We start from the raw sequence: 22,968 nt of genomic DNA on the forward strand, positions 1-22,968 counted from the left end.
TTAGAAACAAACAAATACCCATTTTTTGACAGCTCGAATAACTTCCGAAAATGGGCAATTTGAATACATAAAATGGGTTAAGTTTTTTTACCGTGCATGTTCCGGAGAAATATCTGTAAAAGAATTTACTTATTTGACGTCTCCCAGTCAATAAGGGCAAGTTGCTGACTAACGGGGGGCTATTTGCCAACTCGGAGGCGCTAATTGCTCTATGAATTTGCTATTTGCCAATTCGGATGCGCTAAATGCCACTCAATCCGAAGAAAATCGCTTCAAATACTTCTGGAATGATGGCCATTGACAGATCTCGTGTTCGATTGGAATGACACTGACAGATAAATGGCAATCAAACGATAGACGTGTCGAGTCTTTATCCAGGGGGATTCAGCGTCTCTAGTTTTTATACCACACTGAGCGGAATTGCTACATCCATATTATATGACATTCATATAATTCAGCGCTATTGGAGTTTCCAATGATTGCTATATTAGACTCTCAATGGCATATCAAACTTATATGGTTATCATGTTAAAAGTTGCATTCCTCTCAAATTCAATTCTATTAGATTTCCATATAACATTTAAATTCCAGTGTCAGACCCAAATCTATCAGCGCACTTTATAATAACTATCTGATAACTATCATATTAAAAACATTAGGCGATCCTATGAAATGCATGTGAGTTGTGACACTTTGTTAAATATATATGGAATGTTTAATGTGTTAAAGCATATGATGGTTTATTAAATCTATAAGAAATGTTACTTATTAAGATAGCTTTTTCCACGTAACAATTATATGAATCTCCAATGATTGTTTTCGGATGTGTTCCGAAATAATGCAGTCATTATCTGCACTGTAATGAAACAACTGCAATCTAAATAAACAAAAAACCTTAAATATTTAATAATTCAGAACATATTTGTACATATGTTACGTTTGGTTGAAGAAAATTTTTGCAGTTTTATCGACGCTCCAAAGCTTTCGCATGCGATAGCATGAAACGCGTGCGAATAATTATAACATTAGAACCGTCCACGGAGAAAGAAACCAAAACATTATTTTCATTAATAATAATACCAAAGTCCATAAACGAAAATTATGCTTGTATTACGCAACCTTAAAATGGGTATATCGACAAATGTTCAGAGATACTAAAAGGTTTTCATTATATTATATTATTTTTGGAATGTCGTATTTCGAAGAAGAAATGAATAATAATAGGGAAAAGATCAGTTGACAAACAATACTTGAGTTTCAGTTCGATATATTTGTTAGGAAAGCTTACTTTCTTACTACATAGTTCATTCCAAATTTCTGAATTTCGCTATAGATGCCGGCAATGGAAAATATTAAAAGATTCTTTGTTTCATGATTGGACCCTGATAAGGGCTAATATAAACAAGATAATAATTCGATCCCCCACCCCCAAACTTCCAGAATATGTAAATTTTCGTTGTTAACTAACACGACACAAACAAATGATTCTACTACAGCATTCTTTATTGATCAACGCTGAACACACAAGTTATGCTCTACGAACCATATCCATATTCCATCAAATAACAGCATAGAAAGAGTACCGACCCAGTCAAGCCATTCGGAATTTGATTCGGAATTCTGAATGGAGTCAGTATGGATTCCAAATCAAATGCAACAACCGTTTCTGAGTCGGAATCGGTTCTTGCATTTGATTTGGAATCCATAATGACTCCATTCAGAAATCCGAACCGGTTCCGGAATGAGTTTAACTGCCCTCTAAGAACGGTTGGTTTCAAAATCGTCCAATGAAGGACGTTCGTTGGACCAATTTGGACATCGTCCAAATAACCGTTCAACGAACGTCCATCGTTGGACCCGTGTTGAACGATTTTGAAACAATTTTTTGGACTTCTCAGTGGGTGGGGAGTAGTGCACTGTCGTTCTACGCATGATTGTCTCAGATTTATGGGGAATCCCATAGAACATGAAACAATTCTGCTTATAGCGGCAGTGTATGAGTGGGAATTTATTTTCCAAAATACGAAATGAAAATTTCAATTCTAATACTTACGGGAATGGTTTTGTGGTTCTAATAAGGACCATTTTTTAAGGACTAGTGTTTCATACAGCTCCTTGCTTCCTAACCAATATCAATGCGGTTTTTAACACATCTCATGGCAGGAGCAATTTTGAGAGCGCCTTTGGTTAGCGGGGAGCATTCCTTCTAGGAAATAACGAAGCGAGGGAATCCCGCTTATGTTTCTTATGAAATCTAGCGCAGGATTTTGATAAAAAACTCTTTCCGGTTTTTGACACATTTTTTCTTTGAACTCTTGCTATTTTGATGTTATCCTACTCTATCAGACCTGAACCGGATTCAATAGACCTTTCTCGTCAAGAAATTTTATATGCTGGAGCACTTCCTTTTTTATCCCCGATTCATTACTGCATATTGCCGCGATGATTTGGTACCTCTAGGATAATCAACCAATTTGGGACCCCTAGAGGAAGTGAAATTACGTTAACTTCAATAATATTTGCTTGCATGTGTTTTATAATGCAATACATGCACGAGTTTGCTCCAAAATTACTGTTCTTGAAATAAAAATATCAATGGATGTTTTGTATATTGACACACGCAGAAAAAATATTGCAAAGGAAATCAATTCTTATTTCATATCAAACAAATTTTCATGTTATATATGGGCTAACCAAATTTTGGATTAATTATAACCAATTGAATTGTCAGATCAATTTTTCAGGTATCGTTAAAACAAACATAATTTTTGATTGAACCAAAAACAATTTTTATTGGAACAAACTTTGTCTACTATTAAAGTGAACGAGAGTTTCATACATACAAGTTACAGCGATCAATATCATTTGCTTCAATGGATGTTCCAACAAAATATTTGTTTGAAATATTTTTTTCTTATGTCCACCTCAACCCGAATGTTTATAGTTTCAATAAAAAATAAATTGTTTCACTTAAAGGATCAGTTTGAAACAATTACCAAATATATTGGGTTAAAAAAAACTTTGGATTAAGTTTTTATATTCACTTCTAACGCAATTTTCTTTGATTTAATAAGAAATCAACATTGTTTTAACTCAAGGACCATTTTAATTAAAAAACAAATCAGTTGAAATAACAGTTTATTTTGCTTGGTGGCTCAATGTAGAGTAAAGTAATTAGGATTGAAAATATTCGTACACCATATATCACAGCCTGACGACACTAAGTACACGGACGTAGCGAAGGTTCGGGCCAGCGGATCACTCTTAATTGTTACATACATGCCCAAGAAACTACTAAACAGGTCGTTGACAGTAGAGCGATATTCCTTGCTTGCAAACAGTACAGCAACTGGCGCTTCAAGAGTCGAGAACTGGCAGAGAAGTCGATCAGTTGGGTTAACACCGACATCTATAGCGGATCCTCGTCCGAGCGCTGCTGGGTGAGGGTTGCAATTACACGTAATCAACATTTCCTGGATTCGTTTGGACATTTATCGCTGGCTGTCGAGTGACTTGAACGTAACGCAGGCAGTGTGAGTTCCAAGTCGGCGATATAGGTATCTTTCGTCCATACTTACCGAACGCGAGTGGACACTCCGACTACGGTGGCTACTGAGTGATGCTACCTGTTGATCATAATTGGCCCCTTGAGCAAATACCTGAAATTTGAACAAATTTTATCGGACCACACTGTCCATTCAACCCTTCCGATATTTGATTCACAATTCCGGCCGACTTTTGCGGAAATGATCCAGGATACCGAATGGGTAAAACTTATGCTGAATTGTACTCACATTTTCCTTAGGCTCGCGATGAAAAAGGTTTCAGGTTCTAAAAAATCCGACGCGTTCTTTTTCCTAACTGAGAAGAAAGCGAAATCTTCGAAAATGATATTTCTTTTCAGCATGAATTTTTCACATTTCGGACTCTTCCATAATAATTTAGATAAAACAGTAGGAAAAAACCTTGTCAAACACCAAAAAGGCATAATACCAAATCAGACAAACTAATAGAATCAATAAAAATATTACAATTGCATATTTAAATCTAATTTGAAAATGTCCACAGGTTCCTTCTTTCTATCATTGAAATATGAAACGTTTTCGGTGATAGGTATATCCAAAACTGTGGATTCTGTTTAATTTTAAACAATTACGGCCAATTTCTTCACTTGGATGAAAATCGGTTTTCGTTGAAAACCGGTTTTCGGATAATTGGCTACCAGCACCCCAAAAACTGGTTTTCAGTGAAAACTGGTTTTCATCCAGTGAAGAAATTGGCCATGAGAGTAGAACTAATGATATTGAAACTTAATAGACTACCCAAGCATTGTAATTGTTGCATCAAATCAAACAAATGTAGAGAAGCCTGGCAGTGCAGGAGGCAAATACATTAACAGGGTCCAAAATGTATAGGGTCCAAAGTGTATAGGGTCCAAACTAGGTTGGTGTCCATTACTATTGAAAGCATCAAAAATAGTGCGAACTGCTCATTTAACCCCATATTCTGCATTCCTAATTTGCCTTGTTCCCTCATATTTTTACACCATTTAGAGGAATTTCCTGCGGTGAATACTAAAATAAAGTGCTTCGCTTTGGCCATTTCAGAAGGATCCGCCTGACTTTCTTCTGAATATTTGATTAGCAAGAAAAGCTCAAAATCCTGAGCACAATTCTGAAAGGGTTAGAAAGATTACGTCAAAATAAAGAACAAAAAATTCCCAAGAATTCTGAACAGGGTTTTCATTAGAATATTTGACAGAATTTCACTATAGAAACAAGAGCACGATTCCATCAAAATTCTGAGCAAATCATAATATTTATTGTCTCCAACAGCACTCTAAGAAGCTTTTCTTCATAAAATACTACCAGAATCGATCGGAATTCTCAGCAGCATATCATCCGAAACTTGAGTAAGATTCTAATAGAATTTTGAACGAGTTCCGAACAAGTAAATACTTACGGCTAACCCTAGAACGGTTTTGTGGGTTACATTTGTACGCAAGAGCTATTTACAATCTCTGTTATTCCGTTACGGTTTAACTACAAGTAATCTTTATCAAAAATCAATTTGATTATTAAATTTTTATAAAAGCTGGTACAACATATTTCTTTCACTTGATCAACAGTACCCACTTAAAGTTTGTCAAACCACGTAATCATTGTACGTACCTGTATTTACTAGTGATTTTTCCTGTGGCATTAGCCAGAGAACTGCTCCCACAACGGAGAAAAAAGTTGTTAAAAAAGTAGTTTGTTTTAAAGAGCAACAAATCTTCAAAATTTCTCGTTTTTTTCCAAAAGCTTGCGTCTGATTTCAAGTTATGAGCTACTCAAACTTAAGAGTTGCTCTTGGTCAGCCATTTCGTTTTTTTTCTTGTCAGACTTCATTCCCCAAACCAGTAGCAATGAGATAACTAATATCATTAGCTAGTCATATAACTTGAATATGCTATTCTAATTTTATTCATATTGACTGCGCAAGATTCAAACCTATTTGATATCACTGAGTTTTAACATGAACTTTTAGTAACATTCATATGGGTTCATATAAATTTTACATAACTCAGCGAGTTGCGATCTATATGAGAAATCTAATGAATACAAAAGACATTTTCATTTCAGTGCAGTTTATAAAGAACAGTTGCGCAAAGAGTGAAGTCAAAAAAAGTCTACCTATCGAGCACAATTGGAATCCATCTGTGATATCTCTGAAGCAAAGCTGGATTCTAATTTTGCTCGATAGGTAGACTTTTTTTTTGGCTTCACTCTCTGCACGCTCTTTGCGTACCTTTCTACTAAGGCCTTTGGTTTTTATGTCCTACACGCAGGAGAATCAGGTCTTTTTGACTTTTTCAATCTGAAATGGGCGTTTCACGAAAACATCCCAAGTAACCATAACTGCATGCTTTGAAACTCCATTACAGCATTAACGATACAATAAAGCTCTATATTAGCATAAATAGTGCATACATGCACATATCCGAAATAAGTTTTACAGCGTCATAGGCGCATTTCAACACCATTATAAATACTTTAAGCGAGCTATTTCAAATGTTTAAAGTGGCTGACAGTTTAATATATGACAGCTGGAGGAAAACAAACCACCAATATGTGTGTGTGTGCGAAATAATTTGCATAGAAATCTATGTGTGTGTTAAGCATCCTATCTCCCACTAGCTGGTAGTGATTTACAGAAAAAAGATGTTTGCGTGTATTTAAATATATTCATGCAAATAACTTGGTTCACGGATTTAGGTAGGTGTTAGCTCAATTGACTTTCCGATGACCCATTTCGTGTACGCCAGACATGTTCCGAGGTAATCGTTCCATCAACCAGCCCCGCCTTAATGTAATGTTTATATCAATTGGATTTTAACATTACAGTAAAACTTTCGATTTCTTCCCGGAAGGAAGAAATCGACGCGTAGGGTAACCAACCTAATTTGGACCCCTACATATTTTGGACCCTGTTAATGTATTTGCCTCTTACACTGCCAAGTTTCTCAGCATTTGTTTGGTATGATGCAGCAATTACATTCCTTGGGTTGTCTATTAAGTTTCAATATCATTAGTTCATCTCTAATTGTTTAAAATTAAACAGAATCCACAGTTTTCAAAAATATCACCGAAAACGTTTCATGTTTCAGCGATAGCCAAGAGGAACCGGTGGAAATGATACATTTTCAAATTGGATTTAAATGTACAATAATATAATGTATAATAGTTTTATCGATTTAATTAGCTTGTCTGATTTGGTATTATGCATGTTACGTGTTTGAAAAGGTTTCATCGTAATGTTTTATATAAAAAATCTTAAATAAATGGTGTCCACAATATGTCTTAAAAATTGATATCAACTTATTTTGGACACCCCTCGATATTATTTCTTGGCAGCTATTTGTTTATCGAGTTAAAATACACTCAGGTTTTTTTACGCGGGGGATACGAGCCGCGTAAATGAAAACCGCGTAAATGAAAACCGCGTAAATTTCAAAATCCGCGTAAATGAAAACCGCGTAAATTTCAAAATCCTCGTAAATGGAAACCGCGTAAATTTCAAAATCCGCGTAAGTGAAAACCGCGTAAATTTCAAAATCCGCGTAAATGAAGACCACTTAAATTTAAGAATCCGCGATAAAGGGAACCTCATTGATGGATACCGCGTAAATTCCAAAATCCGCGTAAATTTCAAAAACCGCGTAAATGATTACCGCGTAAATTTCAAAAACCGCGTAAATGAAAACCGCGTAAATTTCAAAATCCGCGTAAGTGAAAACCGCGTAAATTTCAAAATCCGCGTAAATGAAGACCACTTAAATTTAAGAATCCGCGATAAAGGGAACCTCATTTATGGATACCGCGTAAATTCCAAAATCCGCGTAAATGAAAACCGCGTAAATTTCAAAAACCGCGTAAATGATTACCGCGTAAATTTCAAAAACCGCGTAAATGAAAACCGCGTAAATTTCAAAATCCGCGTAAATGAAAACCGCGTAAATTTCAAAATCCGCGTAAAAAAAAACCGCGTAAAAAAATACCGCGCAAAAAAAACCGCGTAAAAAAAACTTGAGTGTAATCAAAAAGTGAAAAATTTGGAAACGCTAGGTCGCCTGCTCTTTTTGGCCAAATTATTTGAAAATGTTCAAACCCATGGATGTCGAAAATCAAACGATTAAGGAACATTTCATTGAAGACCATAATATGACCAAAGAGGAGACTTCTGAAATCCATGTTGAAGAACATTTGTAGTTCGAATTTGTTGAATTCGACGAGCTATATGTTGACAAATCTAAGAGACATATCACAGCTAAGGGACCATTCATAAATTACGTAACGCTTTTAGGGGGGGAGAGGGGGTTCGACAAGTTGTTACATATTGTGACATAGGGGGGAGGGGGAGTAAGCTAGATCGTTACGTAAAATGTTTTCACCGAAATTTTTTTTTTAAGAATTTGTTAGGTAATAGGGGAGGGGGGATAAAGAAATTTGTGACAATTTGTTACATGGGGGGAGGAGGGAGTCAATTTTGGGCAATTTTTGCGTTTCGTAATTTATGAATGGTCCCTAAATAATGATAATATGAGTGTATATGCTGAATTCCTATAATCGCCTGAAACACTCACATGAACAGGAACATCACAACTCAAGCGACGTAGTCCTGCTGTTTTAACATTGCGCCGAACAGTTGAATACCACAAGGCGAAAACTGAAGAAAAAAGGAAAATAAAGGAAGAGAAACAAAGAAAAACTGAGCTTAGCAAGAATAACAAGTAACCACCTCGTAAACAAAAGAATTAAAAATTAATATTTAGTACAAGAAGATTCCTGACGAATTTTGAACCTTGATTTATCATCCACTTGAGGATGTTACTCCATAATACTGCTACAGATGAATTGTTACACGAAATATATTATTGTTAACTCTATTGCATAACATTTAATGCTGCTTTGTTAAGTCTGCAGTAACCTAATTGTACCGAAAGTTTTTCTATTTCTCAAAATGATAGAACTACAAAAATACTTCATGCAGTCAGCCTTCCATATAAAGATTAATGTACCATTTTTGAGTGGCAGTCACTGATTTGCTTATGTTCTCCTTTCATGCATTAAATATACTGCAAAGAGAACGAGTCAGTAGGTCAGTTTAGTAGAAAAAACTTCACTGTTTCCAAAATATATTCAGTCACATTCAGTGTATCCAAAATATGCTGGAACACTGTCCAAATTAGTGAAGAAGGGTCCAAAATGTGAAAAATTCATGCTGTGAAGAAATGTCATTTTCGAGTTTATGTCAATGTATAAAATATCCATTGACAGTTTTCTTTCAAGAACAGTAATTTTGGAGCAGACTCGTGCATGTATTGCATTAAAAAACATAGGCAAGCAAATATTTTTTGACGTTCACGTAATTTCACTTCCTCTAGGGGTCCAAAATTGGTTGGTTACCCTATTTAGTGTATTTAAATATATACGTAATGTAATGATCATAAATGATAAAATTCACTTACTCAAAAGATCTTCCATACTTAACCTTCCGGCTAATGCACTGAATTGTATGACATTAGTAGTACACATTTGGAAACTTATTTCTCAGCTTTTTTGAATCGAATATTGTGTAGTAAGTGTCTCATTCCCTCTTGTAAAACTCGTTTACCGCTGCTCATCTATTTTGGCATTTCGGTTGACCGTCTCATAGAAGAGATTTCTTTCATCGAATCCTCAATTTCCATCACTCAAAAAAAGTAAACGTTATGCCTATTGATTTTACACATAGATATTTGCAATTAACGGAGGCATATAGACACTATTTGCTGGTACATAAACCCAATGCACTATGGTCCCAAAGCTGTATTTAGGAAGACAAAACTGTTTGCGCCTAAACCGTTGGTTTTAGATATATAGTATCTTCGGCAAACTTTCTTAGAACTTTCTTACCGATTTTTTTATATTAGTTGAATTAGGGTGGTCCTTGTGGTTAGGGTGTTCAAAGTATCAACTTCTTAGATATGTAAAATTCAGCTACATAATGTTCTACAGAGTTATAAATCAATCAAATTGAAGCAACTTTTCTGAAGAAACTATGTGACTATCTCTAATGGTTCATGTGCTATGATTTTTGCAATATTTAAGGTAGGGTGGCTATTTAAAAATTGGTTTTCTATTAATATCTTTTTATGTGTTAATTTCTTGCTAATACTTTGTTCTAGAGGTTTTTAGAACTTTTGTAAATACACATTTTTGCCGAAGCAATGAAGTTTCTATCTCTTTTGTTTGCATAGTTACAGGCGATTTTCAAAGCAAAAATGATTTTTTTCAAAGCTATATATCTTCCAACATTGCAAATGGATTTTCAATCTTTTAATTTCATTTGAAAGATTGAAACTTTTGTAGTTTTTGGTGAAAAAACTGCGAGAGCGTTATTTCTGTAAAATAAATAATTAATTTTTGAAAATGGTGTATTTTTCAACAAAAATCGTTCATAACTTTTCAAATAGACGAGATAATAACTTTGTTACTTCAGCAAAAATCTTCGCCATGCAAAGTTCTAAAAGTGCTGCAAACAAACTATTTACGATAAATCAATGTAGGAAGTGACAAATGAAAAATAGTGATTTTAAGAGGTCACGTTTTCATCGCTCAATCTCTTATGGTAAAATCAACTGAGAAATAGTCATTGAGTGTGATAATTCCGAATGGCATGGCAATTCTATTGGATTTTTAAACGTTTTTGAAAGAACAATCTACCGTACATCTAAATAGTACAGTGGATTTACAGTAGAGCTGCAAACTATCGTTAATCCTTAATCGGCCAACAAAAGTTATCTATGCTCACTTAAGTAAATCCTTTTTGGTTTGGACTAGTGCTCAAAACGAGTATTAGAAAGAAAATGTTTTAGTTCACGTCTTGTTATCTTAAAATAAAACCTTGAAACGAGTTTGTTATTCATGCAGCGGAAATTATTGTATGCTTTTCCAACATTTATGCAATGTTTGAAAGTATAAATTAATTATCGACTATAATGACGGCTGTGGGTAAGTTAAGGAAAGATTCTCAATTTTTTGTTACTTCAAAATAAATAAAAGTAAGAGGTCTAAAAATCGCTAACCGTGAACTGGTAAAATAACTTATAAAGCATAATTCCCTAGCATCTATATAATGCATGATGACGGTACTTGCTTTATTGGCCCCGTAATAGATAACTTTTATTTAGAGTTTACTATAGTACGCTATTAACACTATTGTGAATTCACGCTAACATGTAGTTGTACGGTAAATTGTTGTGTTTTCAAACAGTGTGTGTGTTCAATAGATTTTCATCATAACACACATTGACTATTTCTTAGTTGATTTTACCATAAGAGATTGAGCGATGAAAACGTGACCTCTTAAAATCACTATTTTTCATTTGTCACTTCATACATTGATTTATCGTAAATACTTTGTTTGCAGCACTTTTAGAACTTTGCATGGCGAAGATTTTTGCTGAAGTAACAAAGTTATTATCTCGTCTATTTGAAAAGTTATGAACGATTTTTGTTGAACAATACACCAATTTCAAAAATAATTATTTATTTTACAGAAATAACGCTCTCGCAGTTTTTTCACCAAAAACTACAAAAGTTTCAATCATTCAAATGAAACTAAAAGATTGAAAATCCATTTGCAATGTTGGAAGATATATAGCTTTGAAAAAAATCATTTTTGCTTTGAAAATCGCCTGTAACTATGCAAACAAAAGAGATAGAAACTTTATTGCTTCGGCAAAAATGTGTATTTACAAAAGTTCTAAAATTCTCTAGAACAAAGTATTAGCGATAAATTAACACATAAAAAGATATTAATAGAAAACCAATTTTTAAAGAGCCACCCTACCTTAAATATTGCAAAAATCATAGCACATGAACCATTAGAGATAGCCACATAGTTAATTCAGAAAAGTTGCTTCAATTTGATTGATTTATAACTTTGTAGAACATTATGTAGCTGAATTTTACATATTTAAGAAGTTGATACTTTGAACACCCTAACCACAAGGACCACCCTAATTCAACTAATATAAAAAAATCGGCAAGAAAGTACTAACAAAGTTTGCCGAAGGTATTATATATCTAAAACCAACGGTTTTGGCGCAAACAGTTTTGTCTTCCTAAATACAGCTTTGGGACCATAGTGCAATGTGTGTATTTATAAGAAATATTAATCTTACATTCACATTTCATAACTATTAGGCACATAAAACCCCATTCTATAACAACATGCACATATAACTTATGTGTGTGCATACATAGTTTATACAGTTGACACATAGAAGGTATGTGTGCGCGTGATAATAATAGCATTTCTTCTTCATATGAATTTTAAGCGGTTTGAAGCAAATAGAATTAACGTTTGGATTTTTTTCAGTGATCGGAACTCGTATATGAGACGCTTAAGGGATTCTACAAGCTCGAATATCAACTACCTGAAGCGAAAATAATATATACAATAAATAATTTTATAAAAAATCCCTAATTCTATAATCAACTAAGGCTGTCTGACGATTATAATGCAGCATCAGCTCAATGTTGTCATTCAGCTAGCTGATTTTATCATGCGGGTGTGTGTGAAGGGGGTGAATGGCTCACAACCGAACCTGAATAAATTGTGCTTTATCTGCTGATAATTCAGCTTCCTGGCATGGATCGCCATTGTGAATTACTGCCAAACTTGGAGAATCACCCAACATGCTCAGCGATATTCCAATAGTTTTTACTTTTACTAGTACCAGTGATCGAATGAGGAAAATCGTTATGTCGTTGCTATTGAACCAAATAACACGAGCATAGCAACGGAGACACATGGTAACATATGGACATAGCAATATTACACTGCAAATAAACACACGGAACCACACGCCCACCTATTGTGGAATGCCTACTGGGTGAAGGCGATTGGGATGAGAGAGGGGTGGATCTGAAGAGGGTGGATGAGACTTTTAACCCACCTAATAGTGTGATGAGACATTTCTTATAACCCCACATATTATATGGGACAATGCCAGAACTCACAGAAACGCTCAAATCAGCGCGCCCCTCAATTAGATCAATTCAAGAGGCAACATTGCTGCACAGAAAATTATAGTTTCGTGCTTCATGTTCACACAAAAGGAAACATTAAAGTCCTTTTCATATAAACTCAGGTCCGCGTGTTTATTGGTCTGCCGTTTGTTAATCGGAATTCCCGTACTTTGTACGGTACTCTACATTGGTCCTCAGGTGATATTAAAAGCAATTCTCTTTAAATCTTGTTTATAATTAGTAATACGAGAATAACAAAAAATCTGAGTTTACATAGACTTTCGAAAATACCCCACCCCCTCTCGTTGACAAACGTAGACTTTTGCTAGACTCGCCCGTTCCCCTATGAGTCTACGGGGTTTATGAACGGCCCCTAATGGTTATGTTCGATATTATACCTGGCGTTGGTTGTTCTATTGTTGAGCGAAACACATTGGAAATGGTTTTTAAGCATTTGATGAAATGGTTGGCATATGGTACACATTTATGTGGGAACTCAATGCTACAAGGAACTGTAGGTTTTATCATTAGGATTCATTATTCTTTCGGGAGTGGAGAATCCAAGCTGTTTACTGTTTTGTGTTGTGATTGTATAGTGTTCTAATTTTCTATTTTCCTACCTTTTACTCCCCTCTCATCAAACGATATGGCAAGCCACAAATCTCCACATTACATATTTATTATGAAAGTATTCAGCTAACGTTTAAACTTTTGCATAATATGTCAGAATTCCATAAATGACGTAGCATTTCTTGAGTGATTTTTAACACCCCCTCCCCCATCGTAGCTTTTCGTCACAAACTTCTAAAAAACCCCTCCTGGTAATTGACGGTAACCCACTCTCCCTCTTTTTCCACGTAAAAAATTAAAAGAAAAAAACAATATGAGTTAGATAAAACGGGTAAGATTGTCGTGACGTCAGGTCAACCCCTATTCCCCTTTAAAAAGCTACGTAGCATTACATGACCCCTACCCCCCCCTGTCGTCACACATCATCACAAAATACAAAACTCCCCCCTCCCCCATATAATGCTACGTGATTTATGGATGGTCCCTAAGAGCTATTATTTCTCATGCCCAACTAGGATTAATGGATCTATAAGTTGAATGACATTTCTTAGGTTTTTATATTCTTATTTTTTATATTTCTGCACGGCCCGTGCGCAGAAAACTCTCAAGGGAGGGGTTTTGATTTTTTTTTTCGTTCCTTATATAAGGATGGTAAAAAAGCCCTCAAACGTTGAAGTTTTTTCCGAGTCCCGGGAGGCTGAGTCTTGTGTCGATTTGGCTCAACAAATTGGGACAATATCTGTTATCCCGATCAGCAACCATCGCTTACTGACTCATGGTAATGTCGCAATCTTGCTATGGTGGTTTGTAGTAAGCATACCGACTAAACCTAAACCTCTTCTTCCTTCCTCCCAATCCTCATCCTTCCGGTGCCACCGTTGGACATTACTTCATGAGGTATTGTGCTCTTGCTCTTTTTATTTTGTGTTAATCGGTCGATTTTTTTTTCCATTAATGCTGTTTCTTGCTTACTGTGCAACCTTCGTGGTATAAACTGACCTGCTCACGTTAGCTGCAAATAACGTCACCTGCTTAGACGCGAACCGATTTAGAGATGCCGAACATTACGACTTACATCTCTCTACAATGAAATTTCTTTAGACAATGATATCTTGCGCACGGGCCTGGCACGGTTGTTCGAAATAATGTGGATAATTTTTTAACGTTTGTTCGGCATACATGTATTACAGTAAAGACACGTTTTTATCAGCCCCTTGGTGAATTTTAGGCTGATAAAACGGGGACATTGATAAAATCGGGACATATTTTTCTTTCATTTCAATAAACCGAAGCTCTTAAAATATTCGTCTTTAGTCCCTAGATATAGCCTCATAACCTTTCATGATTATTTAATTTAAATTTCCCTTAAGGGGGACTGAAGTGAAAAATTCAAAAAAAATTAAAAATTTTATTTTTACATATTTCGGATCTCTAAGATTCTCTAAGATAATATGCTAAGGATTTACTCGAAATTAACTTGGTTCGTCTGCTAGAGCCCATCAAACTACCAACTATAAATTTTCATGTAAGGCTAAAAAAATCGGGTCAAAATGCTGATAAAATCGGGGTAAGATAAAATCGGATGGTTATATAATCTGGTTTTCACTGTATTCGTACAATAAAAAATCGAATTTATATGCTACAGCATGGTAAGGGAAATTGATGTGTTCAAAAACCTGTTGCATTAAATATTTATTTCGTGTTTGAAAAAGCACCAAGCTATGAGAATGGACGTATACATTCAAATCAACTAACAAAATACTTCGTGAATGTGTGCTGGCTTGAAACTTCCCGCTCTCAATTAAATGAATGTGTATGGCAAAAGCTCACTGGCTGCAAGCGCGTGTACACAAGATGCACTCTCAAATACTCGTTCGATGATTCGCATGTAGCTATAATCCGATATTTGTCCCATGCTCTGCGAATCCCCTGTCTACATGGAACTGTCTTGTGTTTACAGGCGGTATACCAAAATCAACCTCCATCAAGTAGAAAATGAGAGAGCTTTCACTATTATACGAATTAAAATTGAATGGGGTGAATTTGCCGCTTAGAAGTACGAAACAAAACAGTTGCACGCGAGACCCGGCACGGAACGGTTATGTTCTAGGAGTGAAGTTGCTGCGAGAAAAGTTTTTGAATTTTGAAAAGTAGTTCAAGTTATTTTATCAGTTAGATAAAATAATTTACCATTTTGATATAAATGCAACGGAGTATTTTTTGTGCCTCAAGAGTTTAGAACAAATCGAATATGCTAAGAAAATGAGCTTTATACGATACGTAGATGGTTGATGGAATAGTGTAACGTTATCATCACCACTCCACTTATATTTGATCAGGCTAATCGAATTAGAAGAACAAGTTAAAGGTGCAATTCCATAAAACTGTCTGTGCCTGTGGATAGATCAGATGTTACGAGTTTCATAGTTGTAGCATACATTTTGAGATAGACCTAAGTGATAGTGAGAGTCTCCCGAAGCGCACACTTAAGTGCGATCGAGTTCTTAAAAAAAGAAAAACTAAGTAAAGAAAGACTTTCATTGTTGCTTAGGGTTATTTAAAATAAGTGCGCTTGAGTTATCTAATATCCAAATCTACTGATGAGTAGAAACTGCTTGTCTTAGTATAAGATGCAAAAGTGGAACCATCGCCTGAAAGACAAATTGCGCATCCTTGAAGAAATGAAAGTGTAAATTAGAATTGATGCATACAAGAGTTATCATATCTCAATCAACGACAAGCGACTCCCTGCAGAATATAGTTTGCTGCATGACAATTCCGAAGGAGACTTAATCCATCATCATCAATTAGCTACAGCTCTGTAATCAGTGAGAAATAGCAATACATAGTGTTGGATTGGATCCTAGTGAGTTTTTGCTTCGCGTTCATAACAAGGAAAAAAAACCGTTGCAATAGTCCGCAAAGACGGCTAGAGGTAAGACGAAAAGGAATGAAAAGGGTTCTTCAGACATTTTATTGGTTCGAAACTGCATGGATAGTATGGACGGTCCCTAATTAAACTTGAGAAAACTACATTCTGTTTATACTACTATGTGCTCGGGCACGGAATGGGAAAGCGAGAATCGAATTCAATTTCTTTATTTTGTGCTGAATTACAGTGATCGCGGCATCTGAAAATAGATTTCATTCGGCTAGTTCTACTCGTTCTCGTTGATATAATTAGTAGTAGTATGACAACGATTGATTGATGTTTACCTTGAAGTTGAGTTTGTACTTATGTAAAATACAACAAAATTGGCTATTGAGAAGTTTTTGATGTGACGCTAATTTAAGTGCTATTCATTCATTGACTATTTTATGATGCGGACCATTAGGCTACAAAACAAGTATTATGTGCTATTTGCTAAAAATCTCAATCATTTCCAAGTTGTTAATTTCAACAACTTTGCGAAGATTATACATAACTATGCACTAAAGTCGACGAACGACAAACAATCACACACATGTGCTACGAAACATTAAACTAGACTGACTGTTCCCGGTTTTGGATTTGATACCCGATTTGGAGTAAGTCCCGGATCGGAATCAAACCAAACCAGGCACCTGATTACGAGTCTAGATCAAACAGTCGATGTCTTGCTTTTGATCTAGATTTAAGGGGGTCCCCTCGTCAGTGGCTCATAAAAAGGTGGTCTTTAAGGATATTTCAAAAGAATCAAGAGAAATAAATGATCTTTTGCGTATTTTTGAACATATGGGACATTGCACGTCAGGGCCATTCTGTTAACGAAAATTTTGTAAATACTTGCTTATCCAGACGAGCAAGGAACTGAATATGTTTCGATACAGTTCAAGAACGACGTGGGAAATTCATTATGGTGAGATCGTTTTTATTTTATTTTCTTTAATTTATTTTATTATATTTTCTTATATTTGTGTTCATTAATTTACATAAACCATATATATTACACACACATATGGGACATTGCACGTCAGATTTACAACCAAAATTTTAATTCCTTCCAAAATTTTTTTTTGCCGAATCATATTTTTTCAAGTTATGAATTTTTGAACTTTTGAAGTTTATAAAATTTGATAGTTTTCAATCATTGATAACTCGGAACCTATACGATGTTTGGGAAAAATTGGTATTTGCATAACCTTACCAGAAAAATTCACGAAATTAAGCCGATTTTTTGCTATTTTTTCTTAAAATTTTAAGAATCATGCTAAGCCAATTAAATTTCTAGGGCTGGACAGTTTTATTTTTTTGTTTAGAATCTTTTTAACCCTTGTGAAGGCAAGCTAAAATCCTAACATTAAAGGGCAAACCAGGCCTCTTAGGCCCGTCTAAATTCAAGCTCCTTTTTGCCGTTGGCATATAGAAAGGTTATACAATCGGTCGAAATTTCGACTTTTTAACCGAGACCCTCATACCATTCGACTCAGTTCGTCGAGATCGTAAAATGTTTGTATGTGTGTGTGTATGTGTGTATGTGTGTATGTATGTATGGATGTATGTGTGTGGCAAACAATCTCACCGATTTTTTCAGAGGTGGCTGGACCGATTTGTACAAATTTAGTCTCAAATGAAAGGTACAGCCTTCCCATCGGTCGCTATTGACTTTTTAATTGATCCGAATTTCGGTTCTGGAGTTACGTGTTGAAGAGTACAATCACACAGCAAATTTCCATAGAAACTGATACCACCATGATGTCCAAATGATGCAATATATATATATATATATATATATATATATATATATATATATATATATATATATATATATATATATATATATATATATATATATATATATATATATATATATATATATATATATATATATATATATATATATATATATATATATATATATATATATATATATATATATATATATATATATATATATATATATATATATATATTAAAATATGTGCAGTATTACTTGGCTTTGCATGTCTAGATCATTAATGACCCACCGAAGGCACTTCGACCACATTGGCCAGCTATGGCGGTTCTTGATGCCCCGGAGGAACTTACCAAGTTCCTAAGATAATGTCATACCTATTTCTCAACGAATTCTTTACCGATTTTTATAAACTTGATTTCCAATGAAAGGTACATCATTCCCATTGGCTGCTGTTGAATTTCTAATTGATCCGACTTCCGATTCCGGAATTACAGGATGATGAGTACGAACACGCAGCAAATCCCGATTTCAGCGTATAAGGCGATAGATGTAAAAAGATCAGTTTTTCCAAAAGGTGAGTACTCGGAAGATCACGTTGGGGGTGGGCGTAGCGTAGTTGGTAAATCGATTGCCTTGTACGCAGCGCACCTAGGTTCAATTCCCGACCCCGCACATAGGGTTAGAAATTTTTCTTAAGAGATTTTTCTAACCCGAAGAGGCGAATGACCTTAAGGTTAAAACCTCTATAATCGAAATAAAAAAAATGATCACGTTGACTGTCGATTGGTTCTGAGCTCCATTTCGTTTGGACACGACCAATAAATGTTTCTGGGTTGCTATTAATTTCTTCTGATGCATAACCGGAGTAGGGGAGACTGAGGAGACTTGATCCCCGGGGAGACTTGATCCCATCATTGTAACTCGAAGGCGGATCAGAATACATTAATCAAATATACTAGAAAGTTGCGCAGTTTTATCTAAACATAAGTTTCTTTAATACAAAAAAATAAATTGGACATGTGTTATCGAATTTTTACCGATTCAAAGAAAAAAAATCTCGGAAGAACTGAAGAAGATTTATTTTATAATTTTTCAAACTTTTATACAATTGATAAAGTCACCCACTACATACTATATTTTTGCATACAGAATTACAGGAGAATGTCAATTATATGAATACGTTATGATTGAGCTGATTTTTTTGTTCAACTATACTTGTACTAAAGTTTGCTGAAATAGATGCTATGGGTTCACTTGATCCCTTCAAATTTGTGGAGATTTGATCCCCTTCGCCATGCTTCATACACACCACTGAAAATAACCAAATTCACACCAAAACAATTGAAGTCATTGTTGCCATAAAATAACAAAAAAATACTGTCAAAAATGAACGCTTCATCGTACAGAAACTTAACTGAAATTGTTTACTACAGTATACGTAGCAACCATGCATCCCACATTTGACGTTTCTCAACCATAATAACGACATTGCACAGAGATTTGGGGATTTCGTAAAAAAAATCTTGTGAGAGATGCGTAATATGTAGTAACAAAAATAGTAATATGTAATCACAACAATGTAATCAATACCACAATACATTTATAACATTGAATGGGGTTAGGTACCTATTTTTGTCCTATTAGTGAGGGTACCACATTATTTCATTATTAATTTTATTATTTCAGCTTCTTTGCTTTTTTATTAGGAGCCATTTTTTATTTCGGTTATAGAGGTTTTAGCCTTAAGGTCATTCGCCTCTTATTAAGAGCCAATATAATAACAAAATTGTCTTGAGAATGGTGAAAATCTTCTGTTTGAGCGCAGCAAAAACTCTAATCGAGTACCCCAATTATCGCAACACCGTTTGAGCCAATGCGTTGAGCAAAGATGGCAGACGCTGCTCTAACCAAAGACTTCAGATAGGTAGGATGATAATAGAAAAAGGATAAAAATAGGCTTATTACCCTACATGCTCTTTTAAACACGTTTTCAAAAAATAATCAAGTGTCCCCAAATTAGGGATCGAGTCTCCACTAATCAAAGAATTTTTCAGTTTTTTGTCGTTTTCCAAAAATGCTCATAGCTCATGTCTAGTATAATATTTCCATGTAATTTTTTTATGATTATCAGTCAACCCTAGAAACAATATAAAACTACAAAAAATACATAGTTTTTGTATCATTCCACGGAGTAGGATTGAAAAATAAAAAAGGGGATCAAGTCTCCTCAGTCTCCCCTACATATTCAGATTTTTCTTCCGAGTCTGCATCAGATTCATCGTCGGAAGCAATATCATTCACATCTTCTTCCTCGCTTTGCAAATCAGTTTCTGAATCGTCTGCTGTTAAATTTGCTCGAATTTCTTACATTATTTCAGATTCTTTGAGACGATTGAAAACATGGACATCTTATAGCCATTTCATTTTTTTTGTTGCTTTTAGATCCTACAATTTGAATAATTACGACAACTATAACACAAAGAATAGACAACAAAAATAGACAATAACGACAGAGTTAGGTTATGTTGTATCCATATAATTGTCAAGTAGACCACAGTGGGTGAAATAAAAGTATTTACCCAAAAAAATATGACACACGTCATTATCGTATGCTATTTTACATTTCTTATAAAAGAAATGTATAGAATTCGCTCAAACTTTCAAAAAAAAATTCTTATAAGAAAAGGCAAAAATATAAAATCAATCAAAACATGAAAAAAATTCCTGCTAATATGAAAATGAACTCATCAAAATGTTTTTTTCAGATAAATATTAATGTAAAAAACTCGTGGTATTCCTAGTAAATATTGCATGCACACCGGGCCTGCCAGGCCCGGCTTGCCTTTTTGTGCATGTAAAAAATTCAAACATAGCTGCGCATCACTCCATAGATGAAAATTTCACAATTCTTTATTTTTGTTATAGATTTCAAAGCTCCTTATCAAAATCTCCATGCCCGAGCTTATACTGCATACACATTTTTTTGTAACTAAAAAATTGTAACGTGCCGGGCCTCTTAGACCCGCTTGCCTTTTTGAGGGTTAATAATATAATTAACCCTCAAAAAGGCAAGCGGGTCTAAGAGGCCCGGCACGTTACAATTTTTTAGTTAGCAAAAGCATATTGTGTAAAAAATTCAGAATGAATTTCGAAGTACTTTACGAGATATTTCAATTATAACAGATCTAATACTGGACATTTAATGCAAAATTTCGCCTTTTAATGTTATGATTGTAATGTTTTAAAATCCACTTCAAAATTTTTATACAATCTTTTTAGCGTATTTCTTTATATTTAGAGAAAAAATTAGCAAAAAAGCTCAATTTGTTTATTAGAAATTGCAGAATATATAAGCTATTAAAGAAACAAACATTTTGTAAATTTTTCCGGCAAGGATATGCAAATACGCAACCTTTTTATTTTTTTTCCGTACATCGAATAGTTTCCGAGTTATGGGTGATTGAAAACTGTTCAATTCTATAATCTTCAAAAGTTCAAAAACTCAGAACTTATATATCATTCAGCCAAAACAAAAAATACGTGTCAATTAAATTAGCTAAATGCATGAAAAATTTTGGAAGAAATTGAAATTTTGGAAAGTGTTGTTCAATTGTTGCATTATTAAATGGAAGTTTATTATTAACTCGCAAGATCGCCAAAAGAAAACTTTAATAGTAAGTGTTTTCCGGCATTAACTTTTGTGTGCATCATTCGAAAAAAAATATCTGGTTTGCGCTATGTTGCTCAATATTCTAGTTTAGCTTACTTACCCATTCAATTCGAGATTAAAAAGCGCAACCATCTCTTCAAAAATCCTTTCCTAGATTGCGATACTGGCTGCACACTTCTGGTGACCTTGCCCCCGGCAGTGTAAAATGCTCACCTCTAGAGGGCAAAATTGGCTGCCTAACTAGACAATTGTGAGCTTTCGACTCATTTTGATAACAGAGACAACGTGAATAATGGCAAGGCAGGCCAAAACTCTGACGCAAATAATAATGCTGAATAAGTGAATCAGTTTTTTTAGGTACCACACCCCATTGCGGAACTTTGCCTTCTACACTGATTAAAATTCATAGACAGAATTTATTGTAGGGTAAAATTTAAAAAATACAGTGAAGCTCCAATTGGATCAGCCATTCCATTTTGTCTGCCCCCGATTTTGCCAGCCTTACCTGAAAATCCGCTTTACGGGATCTAGCAGACGATCCAAACCAAATCCGAGTAAATCCTTTCTTGAGAATTTCTTTCCTATCTTAAAGTTGCAAAAAATATGCAAAAATAAAAATTCCGTTTTTTTTAAATTTAGCAGGGAAAGACCCCTTTAAGGGAAATTAGACTAAATAATCTGAAGTATTCATACAATCTTCAACATGATTTAAAATTAAAAAAAATGAAAATTCTATCAAGCTTAAAAATATTCTATTATTTTTTTTATAATTATTAAATTTATTTAGGCCCAAATGCGGTAGCTCAACGAGGCCGATTGTTCGTTTTTTACAATAAATAAAAAATAACAACTATGTTAAGTTTTTTGTCTCGTTTAGACGCAGCTTTTTGCTGCGTGTTGAGATCCTTTTTCTAGGGGGCGAAATATTGCCAGTGTTGTCCACTGCCATTTGAGGTTCGATCCGTTTGTCTTCTTTTGCGTTGTCGTTCATGTCCATGTCCTCATCCGTACTACTTTCCTGCTGCTCGCGGTCAGATGTTCCAGTTTGTGTCTTACTCTTATCGGTCGTCATTGTATGTTCGTATTTTTCGGCATTCGTTTCGTTGTTGTTGTTGCTGGTTGTTGGTGCTTGATCCGAAGATGTTGGTTTTGCAGCTGTTAGTGGTTTAGCGTAAGATGGTTCTGGGCTGATTTCAGTTGGATTGGTTAAGTTTTCCTTAACAGTTTCTACGCAAGGTTTTCCGAGGTGCAGCTTCTTCGTGCAGAACTGGCCTGTAGGAATTTGCCCTGGGTACGTGACTAGTGATGTTTGATGAATGAGAACATCGTCACTTCCTAACGCTGTGACGGTTATGTATGAGGGAATTGGCTTGGTCACACGCATTCTCACCACACGAACACCGTTAGGGATGCCCGGGAAAAAATTCCTCCAAGTCTCATGTGTAACGGAGTCTACTTCTCCGTATTTTTGCAAGCATTTTTTAATCACGCCGTCAGGGGTACGCGTAGC

At 34.9% G+C, this 22,968-nt stretch overlaps 1 protein-coding gene across 4 annotated transcripts in view; it reads left to right on the forward strand.

Annotated features, from left to right (window-relative positions):
• The first annotated feature begins 15,207 nt into the window (after positions 1 to 15,207).
• The window catches only part of LOC131677816 (aminopeptidase N), an 84,188-nt gene continuing 76,427 nt past the window's right edge, over positions 15,208 to 22,968 (forward strand). Inside the window, exons 1-2 of one of the 4 annotated variants that reach the window (XM_058957874.1) lie at positions 15,208 to 15,280; positions 15,739 to 16,065. The gene's annotated coding sequence lies outside the window, so the exon portion shown is untranslated. Of the gene's footprint in view, positions 15,499 to 15,738; positions 16,066 to 22,968 lie in introns of all 4 variants that reach the window. The other 3 variants (XM_058957873.1, XM_058957875.1, XM_058957876.1) reach the window with 3 other exon arrangements.

Source organism: Topomyia yanbarensis, chromosome 1 (genome assembly GCF_030247195.1).
Source record: "Topomyia yanbarensis strain Yona2022 chromosome 1, ASM3024719v1, whole genome shotgun sequence".
In the NCBI taxonomy this organism is placed as follows: domain Eukaryota; kingdom Metazoa; phylum Arthropoda; class Insecta; order Diptera; family Culicidae; genus Topomyia; species Topomyia yanbarensis.